This window comes from Macaca thibetana, chromosome 2, assembly GCF_024542745.1.
Source record: "Macaca thibetana thibetana isolate TM-01 chromosome 2, ASM2454274v1, whole genome shotgun sequence".
In the NCBI taxonomy this organism is placed as follows: Eukaryota; Metazoa; Chordata; class Mammalia; order Primates; family Cercopithecidae; genus Macaca; species Macaca thibetana.
The window spans coordinates 112,844,605-112,858,242 of NC_065579.1; the positions used below are offsets into that span (position 1 = coordinate 112,844,605).

Below are 13,638 nucleotides of genomic sequence, written 5' to 3' on the forward strand. Positions count from 1 at the left end.
AGAGCGCGGGGCCTTCATGGCCTCTATACAATAGCAATGGCCCCCTGGTGTCCTATCTTTATTTCTTACTGTCTTTTTTCTCAATCCTTTGACTCCGCCAGACTTTGTCACCCCCACGACCTGGTATTGGGTCTGATCACCCCAACATTCCTGGCTGCTTAATGTGGGGCGACAAAGACCTCAGTGAAGGAATGCCAGAGCGTGTGAAAGTGGAGAATGCATCATCAAAGGACATCCGAGGACATCTAAAAGAAGCTCGGTGGGAGGCCAGGCGCTTTGGCTCACACCTGTAATCCCAGCACTTTGGGAGGCTGAGGTGGGCAGATCACAAGGTCAGGAGATTGAGACCATCCTGGCTAACATGGTGAAACCCCATCTCTACTAAAAATACAAGAAAATTTTCCAGGCACGGTGGCGGGTACCTGTAGTCCCAGCTACTCGGGAGGCTGAGGCAGGAGAATGGCGTGAACCGGGGAGGTGGAGCTTGCAGTGAGCCGAGATCGCACCACTGCACTACAGCCTGGGCCACAGAGCCAGACTTCGTCTCAAAAAATAAATTAAAAATGCTTAATAATTGGTCTGCTTGAATGTGTGAGCTGTTTGCACACAGCCAAGTATTAAAGTACTCACAGAATCAAAAAACTATCTTAATCCTGACTCAAAAGGTTACCTACACACTTGGAAATGAATTTGCGTTAAGAACTGTTTATGGAAGTGCATCTTGGTGGGGCAGTTGGGTTGTTATGAAATACTCGGGGACCCAGCCCAGCTCTAGAATTTACCTCTGAGCGCAAAGGCAATGTTGGGCACGCTGGTAAAGGACCACTAGAATCCAGCAGCCTGGACCCCTTTCTTTGTGGTCAAGAAAGACGGGAAAATGGGTGAGAACTGCTACATCGGTGAACGTAACTAATCTGATAAGCAGAGGCCCGTGGGTGGTTACGCACCCTGGAAAGGAATAAGCCTTAGGACCATAGAGGATGCTCTAGGACTAATGCTCATCTGAAAGTGACTAGGGATGCTGGCATCCCTATGTTCTTTTTTTTCAGATGGGAAAGGTTCCCCCCAAGGCAAAAACATCCCTAAGATGTATTCTGGAGAATTCAGCCCAGAGTATTTGTACCTTTTTCCCTGTCAGACTTGAAGCAAATTAAAATAGACCAGGTAAATTCTCAGATAACCCTGATGACTATATTGATGTTTTACAAGGGTTAGGACAATCCTTTGATGTGACATGGAGAGATATGTTATTGCTAGATCAGACACTAACCCGCCATAACTGCAGCCCGAGAGTTTGGCGATCTCTGGTATCTCAGTCAGGTCAATGATAGGATGACAACAGAGGAAAGAGAACGATTCCCCACAGGCCAGCAGGCAGTTCCCAGTGCAGACCTTCACTGGGATGCAGAATCAGAACATGAAGATTGGTGCCGCAGACTTTTGTTAACTTGCGTGCTAGAAGGACTAAGGAAAACTAGGAAGAAGGCTATGAATTATTTAATGACGTCCACTATAACACAGGGAAAGGAAGAAAATCCTACTGCCTTTCTGGAGAGACAAAGAGAGGCATTGAGGAAGCATACCTCCCTGTCACCTGACTCTATTGAAGGCAACTAATCTTGATGAGTTTATCAGTCAGTTGCAGATATTAGAAAAAACTTCAAAAGTCCGCCCTAGGCCTGGAGCAAAACTTAGAAACCCTATTGAACTTGGCAACTTCGGTTTTTTTATAATGGAGATCAGGAGGAGCAGGCTGAACGGGACAAACGGGATTAAAAAAAAAAAAAAAAGGCCACCACTTTAGTCATGACCCTTAGGCAAGCAGACTTTGGAGGCTCTGGAAAAGGGAAAGGCTGGGAAGATCAAATGCCTAGTAGGGCTTGCTTCCAGTGCGGGCTGCAAGGACACTTTAAGAAAGATTGTCCGAATAGAAATAAGCTGCCCCCTCCTCCTTGCCCCTTGTGTCAAGGGAATCACTGGAAGGCACACTGCCCCAGGGAACGAAGGTCCTCTGAGTCCAAAACCACTAACCAGACGATCCAGCAGCAGGACTGAGGGTGCCCAGGGCAAGCGCCAGCCCATGCCATCACTCTCCCCAGGTATGCTTGACCACTGAGGGCCAGGAGGTTAACTGTCTCCTGGACACTGGCACAGCCTTCTCAGTCTTACTCTCCTGTGCCGGACAACTGTCCTCCAGATCTGTCACTATCCGAGGGGTGCTAGGAGAGCCAGTCACTAGATACTTCTCCCAGCACTAAGTTGTGACTGGGGAACTTTACTCTTTTCACATGCTTTTCTAATTATGCCTGAAAGCCCCACTCCTTTGTTAGGGAGAGACATCCTAGCAAAAGCAGGGGCCATTGTACACTAGAATTAGAAGGAAAAAGGGTAAATTTATATACAGACTCTAAGTATGCTTACCTAGTCCCCCATGCCCACGCAGCAATATGGAGAGAAAGGGAATTCCTAACTTCCGAGGGAACACCTGTCAAACATCAGGAAGCCATTAGGCCCCCAAATTCTCCTTACCTCTGAATATACTTGCTCCGATCCCTGCCTAAAGATAATTTTATGGGAAGAGGATTTGCTTGTGTGTCTCCAGGTGACGATCAGGTGCCTGTGTGGGCGCCCACCAAACATCTGAAGATCTATCATGAGCCACAGCATCTAGTGGACCCACCTGTACAGTGTGAACTGAAAGTTTGAAAAGCCTCAATCTGGCCAGGTGCAGTGGCTCACGCCTGTCATCCCGGCACTTTGGGAGGCCGAGGCGGGTGGATCACGAGGTCAGGAGATCAAGACCATCCTGGCTAACACGGTGAAACCCCGTCTCTACTAAAAAATACAAAAAGTTAGTTGGGTGTAGTGGTGAGCGCCTGTAGTCCCAGCTACAGGGACTGAGGCTGAGGCAGGAGAATGGCGTGAACCGGAAGGCGGAGCTTGCAGTGAACCAAGGTTGCGCCGCTGCACTCCAGCCTGGGCTACAGAGCAAGACTCCATCTCAGAAAAATAAAATAAAATAAAAAGCCTCAATTTGCTTTCTCCATGCCTTCTGTTAATCAGAAAAGGCCTATTTCTCATTATCAGTGGAAAGTTTTACCTCGTGGTAATTAACCAAAGAGGCAGAAAGTGAGTTAACAAATGCTTCAGCAACTGCATGCCTCCTGGCTACAACCACAAAAAGGTTTTGCTTCTGTTTCAGTAGATTTACTAATGTGGGGATGACGGTATGCTTGTGTTTTTGCAGGAGATGAACGAACCGTGTGGATGCCCTCAAGATGTGCACGACCATGGAACGAGAGACTGGAGGGACCCATGGATCCCAACCATGGACCGGGTTCCCCCAGTATGAGCCATGAGCCAGTTGAATCTGAATGCCAAGATGGAACGAAGAGTGACCAGAGTCACCATGCGTAATGGACCAATGCTTTCTGACTCAGCTCCTCTCTACCCTGAATACAAGAAACCCTAATAGTTAGGCAGGAGTATCATCGCCCCTATTCAGCATGAAGAAGTTACGGAAGATGGACCTTCATCCTTTTGCAACCTCTAGGATTAAGCGTCCTCTTGTAAAAGGGAAAGGGGAGGTATGTGGGAAGCATCCAAACCAGAGTAACTCCAGTTTGAATGAGGGCTAAGAAAAATGAAGCTGGATCACTTTTAAGGGCTGCACAGCCTACAATTGCCTTGCTCAATTTAAAGAGGCCAGCTCTTATGCTAGTAATAATGATAGTAATAACGATACCTTCTCTTTTACAAAAAAGAGAAGGGGGGCAGGTTGGGAAAAAGCTGAGTGTTGGGAGGCAAACTGAGGCAGGGCTTGCATAATGTCCTTTGGAATGTGTCTAGACTTGCTGGCTCCTTGCTTCTAGCCCTCCTAGGCTCCTGTTCCCATTATCTCAAGAAGCAGAATATGTTCCATATAAATGCTAAACCATCGCAGCTGTAAATCATGTGTTTAATGCAACATGCTCTTTTGACCTCCACATTCTCAGCACCTGTTTCTTTGTTGGATTACCAATAAATACTGTGGGCTCCCAGAGCGCAGAGCCTTCGCGGCCTCCATACAATAGCAATGGCCTCCTAGTGTCCTATCTTTTTCTCTTTTTCTCAATCCTTTGACTCCACTGGACTTTGTCACCCCCACGACCTGGTGTTGGGTCTGTTCACCCCAACACTCCACCCCTTGGCAATCGCTATTCTGCTCTCTATGAATTTGACTAAGTACCTCATGTAAGTGGCATCATCCAAAATTTGTCTTTTTTTGTGTCTGGCTTATTTCATTTGGCATGTCAAGGTTCACCCATGTTGTACACGTTAGAATTTCATTTATTTCTAAGGCTGTATAGTATTTCATTGTATGCCTACACCACATTTTGCTGATCCATTTGTCTGTTGATGGACATTTGGGTTGCCCCCACCTTTTGGATTTGTGACTAATGCTGCTATAAATATTGGTGTACAAATCTCTGTCTGAATGCCTGCTTTTACTTCTTTTGGGTATACAGCATACCTTGGAGATATTGCAGGTATGGTTCCACATCACCACAATAACACAAATATTGCAATAAAGCAAGTCACACAAATTGTTTTGTTTCCCAGCACATATAAAAGTTATGTTTACACTATTTTGCAGTCTATTGTGCCATAGGATTATATCTAAAAATGTGCATACCTTAATTTAAAAATACTTTATTACAAAAAAATGTTAACCATCATCTGAGCCTCAGTGAGTTGTAATCATTTTGCTGGCCGAGGGCCTGGCCTTGATGTTGGTGGCTGCTGACAGATCAGGGTGATGGTTGCTGAAGGTTGGAGTGGTTGTGGCAATTTCTTAAAATAAGACAACAGTGAAGTTTGCCATGTCAAATGACTATTCACAAAGGTTTCTCTGTAGCACATGATGCCATTTGATAGTATTTTACCCCCAACAGACCTTCTTTCAAAATTGGTCAGTCTCCTCCAATCTTGTCACTGCTTTATCAACTAAGTTTATGAAATATTCTAAATCCTTCGTTGTCATTTCTTTTTTTAAATTTTTTCAAAAAGTTTTTAGTAGAGATGACATCTTACTATGTTGCCCAGGCCTGTCTCGAACTCCTGGGCTCAAGTGATCCACCTGCCTTGGCCTCTCAGAGTGCTGGGATTATAGATGAGCCATTGTGCCCAGCCCTTTGTTGTCATTTCAACAATGTTCACAGTCGTCTACATCAGGAGTAGATTCCATCTCAAGAAACCACTTTCTTAAGAAGCAACTCCTCATCCATTCAAGTTTGATCATGAGATTGCAGCAATTCAGTCACATCTTCAGGTTCCACTTCTAATTCTAGTTCTCTTGCTGTTTCCACATCTGTAGTTCCTTCCTCCACCGAAGTCTTGGACCCCCTCAAAGTCATTCGTGTAGGTGAGAATCAACTTCTTCCAAACTTCTGTTCATGTTAATATTTTGACCTCCTCCCATGAATCACAAAGGTTGTGAATGGCATCTACACTGGTGAATTCTTCCTGAAAGGTTTTCAATTTACAAGATCCATCAGAGGAATCACTCTCTATGGCAGCTGAAGCCTTATGAAGTGCATTTCTTCTTTTTTTTTTTTGAGTCTCATTCTGTCACCCTGGCTGGAGTGCAGTGGCATGATCACAGCTCACTGCAGTCTCAACCTCCTGGACTCAAGCAATCCTCCAGCCTGAGCTTCCTCAGGTGTATGCCACCTCAGGACCACAGACATGCACCACAACACCTGGCTTATTTTTAAATGTTTTGTAGAGATGGGGTCTCGCCATGTTGCCCAGGCTGGTCTCAAACTCCTGGGCCCAAGCGATCCTCCTCGGCCTTCCAAAGTTCTGGGATTATAGGCGTGAGCCACCTTACCCGGCATGAAGTGTATTTCTTAAATAATAAAACTTGAAAGTTGAAATTACTTCTTGAATGGCTGCAGAATGGCTGTAGGGTTAGCAGACATGAAAACAACACGTTAATGTTTTTGTACGTCTTACACATCTCCAGTGATCGTGTGCACTGTCAATAAGCACTAATCTTTTGAAAGGGATCTTTTTTCTGAGCAGTAGGTCTCAACAGTAGGCTTAAGATATTCAGTAAACCATGCTGTAAATGGATGTGCTGTCATCCAGGCTTTGTCTGTTTATTAAAGCACAGGCAGAGTGGAATTTTTTAAGGGCTCTAGGAGCTTAGGAATGATAAATGAGCATTGGCTTCAACTGAAAGTCACCAGCAGCTTTAGCCCCTAACAGAGGAGTCAGCCTGGGCTGGACATGGTGGCTCATGCCTGTAATCCCAGCGCTTTGGCAGGCTGAGGCAAGAAGATTACTTGAGCCCAGATGAGACCAGCCTGGCAATGTAGGGAGACCCTGATTCTACAAAAACATTTTTAAAAATTAGCTGGGCATGTGGTTCCATCTATGTGGGAGGCTGAGGCAGGAGGATAACACTTGAGCCCAGGAGGTCAAGGCTGCAGTGAGCCATGACTGTGCCACTGCACTCCAGCCTGGGCAACAGAGTGAGACCCTGTCTCAAAAACAAACAAGTCGGCCTGTCCTCTGAAGCTCTGAAACCAAGCGTTGATTTCTCCTCTCTAGCTATGATAGTCCTAGATGGCATCTTCTTTCCAACAGAAGCCTGTTTCATCCACATGGGAAATCTATTGTTTAGTGTAGCCACCTTCATCAATGATCTTAGCTAGATCTTCTGGAGAACTTGCTGCCGCTTCTCTAGTAGCACTTGCTACTTCACCTTGCACTTTTATGTTATGGAGACAGCTTTTTTCCTTAAACCTCATGAACCAACCTCTGCTAGCTTTCAACTTTTCTTCTGCAGCTTCCTCACTCTCTGAACCTTCATGGAACTGAAGAATTGCTCCGGATTAGGCTTTGGCTTAAGGGAATATTGTGGCTGGTTTGATCTATCCAGACCATGCAAACTTTCTCCACATTCGCAAAAGGCTGTTTTTGCTTTCTTGTCATTTGTGTGTTCACTGGAGTAGCACTTTTAATTTCCTTCAAGAGCTTTTTCTATCATTTATAATTTGGCTGTTTGATGCAAGGGACCTATCTTTCACCCTATCTTGGCTTTTGACATGCTTTCCTTACTAAACTTAATTATTTCTAGGTTTTGATTTAAAATGAGAAATGTGTGACTCTTCCTATCACTTGAACACTTTTGAGACTATTTTAGGGTTAGTATTTGGCTTAGTTTTTTTTCTTCTTTTTTTCTTGGAGACAGGGTCTTTCTTTGTTGCCCAGCCTGGAGTGCAGTAGCACAATCATGGCTCACTGTGGCCTTGACCTCCCAGGCTCACACAATCCTCCCACCTCGGCCTCCCAAGGTGCTGGGATTACAGGTGTGAGCCACCACACCTTGCCTAATTTCAATATTGTTGTGTCTCAAGAAATAGAAAGGCCCAAGGAAAAGGAGAGAGAGATGGGGTGGACTGGTTGGGGTAACTGGTCAGTGGAAGAGTCAGAACACACAAAACAAAACCTTTCAATTTCTCCACATCCTCAACAACACTTATTATTTTCTGTTTTGTTCCTTTATGTGTTTTTTATTTTCAAAAAATTAATTATTTACTTTTTGAGATGGAGTCTCACTCTGTTGCCCAGGCTGTAGTACAATGGTGTGATCTTGGCTCACTGCAGCCTCCGCCTCCTAGGTTCAAGCAATTCTCCTGCCTCAGCGCCCCCACTCCCCCCCAAATAACTTGGACCACAGGCAAGTGCCACCATGCCCAGCTAGTTTTTGTATTTTTTTTTTTTTTTTTTTGGAGACGGAGTCTCGCTCTGTTGCCCACCACAGGCAAGTGCCACCATGCCCAGCTAGTTTTTGTATTTTTGATAGAGATGGGGTTTCACTATGTTGGCCAGGTTGGTCTCGAATTCCTGGCCTCAAGTGATCTACCTGCCTTGACCTCCCAAAGTGCTGGGATTACAGGCATGAATCTCCATGCCCGGCCATGTATATGTGTGTTTTAGATAATAGCCATCGTAGTGTGTTTGCAGTGATACCTCATTGTAATTTTGATTTTCGTGTCCCTAATGATTAGTGATACCGAATATTTTTTCACGTGCTTATCAGCCATTTGCATATCTTCCTTGGAGAAATGTCTATTCAAGTCCCTTGTCCATTTTTAAATAGTTTTTTTTTCTGCTATGAATTGTAGAAGTTCTCTCCATATATATTCTAGATATTAATTGTTTATCAGATATAATTATTTTCTCTTATTCCTTAGGTTGCATTTTTACTCTGTTGATAGTGTCCTTTGTTGCACACATTTTTAAATTTTGGCAAAGTCCAATTTAACTATTTTTTTGTTTTATTGCCTGTGTTTTTGGTGTCATATGTGAGAAATTATTAAGTTAGATGTCATGGAGCTGCTCCCATATGTTTTCTTCCCAGGGTTTTATAATATTACCTCCTATATTTAGGTCTATGATACATTTTGAGTTGATTTTTTTTTTTAATTTTTAAATTTTTTTGAGACGGAGTCTGGCTCTGTCGCCCAGGCTGGAGTGCGGTGGCCGGATCTCAGCTCACTGCAAGCTCCGCCTCCCGGGTTCACGCCATTCTCCTGCCTCAGCCTCCCGAGTAGCTGGGACTACAGGCGCCGCCACCTCGCCCGGCTAGTTTTTTCTATTTTTTAGTAGAGACGGGGTTTCACCGTGTTAGCCAGGATGGCCTCGATCTCCTGACCTCGTGATCCGCCCGCCTCGGCCTCCCAAAGTGCTGGGATTACAGGCTTGAGCCACCGTGCCCGGCGAGTTGATTTTTGTACATAGTTGGCCCTTGAACTTGAAGAATCAGGGGCATTGATCCTCCTTGCACTCAGAAATCCATGTGTCATTTTTGACTCCCCCGAAGTTTAGCTACAAATAGCTTACTGTTGACTAGAAATTTTACAATAACACAATTAACACATTTTGTATGTTATATCTATTGTATACTACTTTTTTTTTTTTTTTTTTTTAAATTCAGAGTCTTGCTCTGTCACCCAGGGTGGAGTGTAGTGGCACAATCTGGACTCACTGCCACCTCCGCCGCCCAGGTTCAAGCGATTCTCCTGCCTCAGCCTCCCAAGTAGCTGGGATTACAGGCTTGCACCATCACGCCTGGCTAATTTTTGTATTTTTAGTAGAGACAGGGTTTCACCATGTTGGCCAGGCTGGTCTTGAACTCCCATCCTCAGGTGATCTACCCACCTCGGCCTCCCAAAGTGCTGGGAGTACAGGTGTGAGCCACTGTGCCCGAGCTATATTCTTAATGAAGTAAATTAGAGTAAAGAAAATGCTATTTAAAAATCATAAGGAAGAGCCGGGCGCGGTGGCTCAAGCCTGTAATCCCAGCACTTTGGGAGGCCGAGACGGGCGGATCATGAGGTCAGGAGATCGAGACCATCCTGGCTAACACGGTGAAACCCCGTCTCTACTGAAAATACAAAAAATTAGCTGGGCGTGGTGGCGGGCGCCTGTAGTCCCAGCTACTCGGGAGGCTGAGGCAGGAGAATGGCGTGAACCTGGGAGGCGGAGCTTGCAGTGAGCTGAGATCTGGCCACTGCGCCCAGCCCAGGCGACAGAGCGAGACTCCATCTTAAAAAACAAACAAAAAAAAAAAAAAAAAAAAAAAAAAAATCATAAGGAAGAGAAAACACATTCACTGTTCATTAAGCGGAAGTGTGTCATCACAAAGGTCTTCATCCTCTTCACTTCCTGTTGAGTAGGCTGAGGAGGAGGAGGAGGAAGAGGAAGGTTGTTTTTGCTGTCTCAGAAGTGGCAGAGGCAGAGGAGGTGGAAGGGGAGGCAGGAGAAGTGGACACACTCAGTGAAACCACAGAAATGCAATGTAATTTATTTCTGACTTTTTTGTTCATTTCTCTAAAAATATTTCTATATGCTACCAATGCCTCTTCTACCATTTGCTGTAGTTTTTGTGCCCATATCATGGAAGGGTCCATGTAAAAGAAGTAAAAAGCAGTCACGAATAATGAGAAACCTTCTGTCAGACTGTCTAATGTTAATTTCTTTTCTAGTAATGATTCTTTTATGTCTTCTTCCTCATGATCTGGCACTGGTTCAGAAGCACTCATCTCCATCAAGCTGTCTTCTATTAATTCCTCTGGTGTGGCATCTATTAGCTCTTTAATTTCCCCAAGATCCATATCTTGAAACCCTCCACCCACACCCTCCCCACCTTTTTTGTTTTGGGCTTGATGGCTTTCACAGCTTTTAATTTTTATTATTTATTTATTTATTTAGGCTTTCACAGTTTTTTCCATAACAATGATGGCATGTTCAATGGTGCGATCCTTCCTGACTTTCATGATAGTCTCTCTGTCTGGGTTTTCTTCCATAGCACTGACAATCCTTTCCATAGACTATTGTGTGTAATGAGCCTTGCAGGTCCTTATGATCCCCTGATCTGGAGGCTGAATTATAGACCTTATGCTTGAGGACAAGTAGACAACTCCAAGTGTTGACCTCATGGTGTTCTGGGTGGCCAGGGGCATTGTCCAATATTAAGAGAACTTTAAAAGGCAGTTCCTTACTATCAAGTTACTTCCTGAGTTCAGGGACAAAGCATCGATGAGACGCATCCAGAAAAAGGGTTCTCGTTGTCTAGGCCTTATTGTTGTACAAACAAAAGACCAGCAGCTGGTGTTTATCTTTTCTGTTCAAGGCTCAGAGGTTAGCAGCTTTATGGATAAAGGCAGTCACGATCACAAACCTGACTGCATTTGCACAAAGCAGTAGAGTTAGCCCATCCCTTCCTACCTTAATTCCTGGTGCTCCCTTCTCTTCCTTACTAATAAATGTTCTTTTTGGCATTTTATTTTCCAGAACAGGGCACTTTCATCTGCATAAAAACCTGCTCAGGCAGATATCCTTTCTCATCAGTTCTTTTTTTTTTTTTTTTTTTGAGACAGAGTCTCGCTGTTACTAAGGCTGGAATGCAGTGGTGCCATCTTGGCTCACTGCAACCTCCGCCTCCCAGGTTCAAACAATTCTCGTACCTCAGTCTTCCAAGTAGCTGGAATAACAGGCATTTGCCACCAAGTTCGGCTAATTTCTTGTGTTTTTAGTAGAAATGGGGTTTAACTATGTTGGCCAGGCTGGTCTTGAACTCCTGACTTCAGGTGATCTGTCCACCTCTGCCTCCAAAAGTGCTGGGATTACAGGCATAAGCCACCACACCCAGCCTCAGTGATTTTCTTAATGTCATCTGGGAGCTTATCTGCTGCATCTTGGTCAACAGAAGCTGCTTTTCCTGTTACCTTAACTTTGTTTTTTTCTTTTTTGGAGACAGGATCTCACTCTGTTGCCCAGGCTGGAGTGCAGTGGTACAATCACAGCTCACTACAGCCTCTAACTCCTCAAACAATCCTCCCACCTTGGCCTCCCAAAGTGCTCAGATAGTAGGTGTGAGCTACTGTGCCTGGCCTTATCTTTTTTGATGTTATTATAAATTGAATTGTTTTCTTAATGTTCATTTTAGATTGTCTATTATCAATGTATAGAAATACAACTGGTTTTTGTGTGTTGATTTTGTATCCTGCACCTTTGCTAAATTTGTTCATTCATTCTAACAGAATCACTTCTTGGCCTTTTGGCTAAGATCAAATGCAGTTCTAATAGGTGTGTGTGTGTAATCTTTAGGGTTTTCTACATATAAGATCTTGTCATGTGAGGAAAAAAGGCAATTTACTCCTTCATTTCCAGTTTAGATGCCTTTTATTTCTTTTTCTTACCCAATTGCTTTGGCTAGGATTTCCAATACTATGTTGAATAGAAGTGGTAAAAGCTGCCATCTTGTCCTATTGCCAGGCTGCAATGCAGTGGTGCTGTCTTAACTCACTGCAGCCTCTGTCTTTCGGGCTTAAGCAACCTTCCAACCTCAGCCTTCCAAGTACCTGGAACCAGGCACATGCCACCATGTCTGGCTAATTTTTGTTTATTTTGTGGAGGTGGGGTTTCGCCATGTTGCCCTGGCTGGTCTCAAACTCCTGAACTTGAGCAATCTGCCCACCTCAGCTTCCCAAAGTGCTGAGATTACATACATGAGCTATTGCACCCAGCCTAACTTTTAAGGAATTGTCAAACTGTCTTCTGGAGCAGCTACACTATTTTGTATTCTCCCCAACAATGTGTAAGAGTTCCAGTTGCTCCACAACTGGAATGTCTGTTCAAATCTTTTGCCCATTTTTAAATCAGTCATTTGTTTTCTTACAGCTTCTTAAAATTGATGTCTATTTATCTATTCTGGATACAAGTTCTATGTTGAATATGTGATTTGCAAATATTTAATCCCAGTGTGAGATGTCTTTTCATTCTCTTAACAGTGCCTTTTGTGAAGAAAAAAATATTTGGTATTTGGTATTATCATTTGTTTGTTTTTTATTTTTGCCTCTCTAGTAGGTGTGTAGTGATATCTCATGGTGGTTTTGAGTTGTGCTTCACTAATGGCTAATGATATTGGGCATCTCTTACTGTGCTTATTGGCCATTTGTATATCATCTTTGGAGAAATGTCTGTTCAAATCTTTTGCACATTTTTTAATTAGTCATTTGTTTTCTTTTTTTTAAATTTTTATTATTATTATTATTTTTTGAGACGGAGTCTTGCTCTGTCACCCAGGCGGGAGTGCAGTGGTGCTATCTTGGCTCACTGCAAGCTCCGTCTCCTGGGTTCACGCCATTCTCCTGCCTCAGCCTCCTGAGTAGCTGGGACTACAGGTGCCTGCCACGGCGCCCAGCTAATCTTTTGTATTTTTAGTAAAGATGGCATTTCACCATGTTAGCCAGGATGGTCTCAATCTCCTGACATCGTGATCTGCCTGCCTTGGCCTCCCGAAGTGCTGGGATTAGTCATTTGTTTTCTTATAGCTTCTTACAATTGATATCTATCTTTCTGTTCTGGATATAAGTTCTATGTTGAATATGTGATTTGCAAATATTTTCTCCCAGTGAGAGATATCTTTTCATTCTCTTAACAGAGCCTTTCGCAAAGAAAAAAGTTTAAATTTTGATGAAACTCAATTTATCACTTTTTTTTTTTTTAATGGATCATGTATTGGTGTCATTTTCTACAAACTCCTTGCTTAGTGTCAGGTTGCAAAGTTTTCTTTTATGTTTTTTTCTGAAGTTTTATAGTTTTACGTTTAGATCTATGGTCCACTTTGAGTTAATTTTTGTTTAAAGTGTCAGGTTTAGATCCGAGTTTTTTTGGCATCTGGTTGTCCAGTTGTTTCAACATCATTTGGTGAAAAGACTATCTTTTCTTCATTGAATTGCCTTTGGACCCTTGTCAAAAATCAATTGGCCATTTTGAGTGGATCTATTTTTGGACTTTGTATTCTGATCCATTGATCTGTGTGCTTATCTCTTCTTCAATATTATTCAGTCTTGATTACTGTAGTTATATAGTACTTTTGATAATTAGGTAGTGTGAGTCTTCCAACCTTGCTTTTTTTTTTTTTTTTTTTTTGAGATAGAGTCTCACTCTGTTGCCCAGGCTGGAGTGCAGTGGCACGATCTCAGCTCACTACAACCTCTGCCTCCCAGGTTCAAGCACCTCAGCCACCCAAGTAGCTGGGATTACAGGTGTGTGTCACCAGGCCCAGATAATTTTTGT

General features: G+C 43.5%; 1 protein-coding gene and 1 pseudogene across 1 annotated transcript in view; one reads left to right on the forward strand and one right to left on the reverse strand.

The window, feature by feature from the left end:
- Positions 1-13,638, reverse strand: part of PDHB (pyruvate dehydrogenase E1 subunit beta) — a 171,109-nt gene that overhangs the window by 24,864 nt on the left and 132,607 nt on the right. The window lies entirely within an intron of this gene.
- LOC126949581 (uncharacterized) lies at positions 11,599-11,746 on the forward strand (annotated as a pseudogene).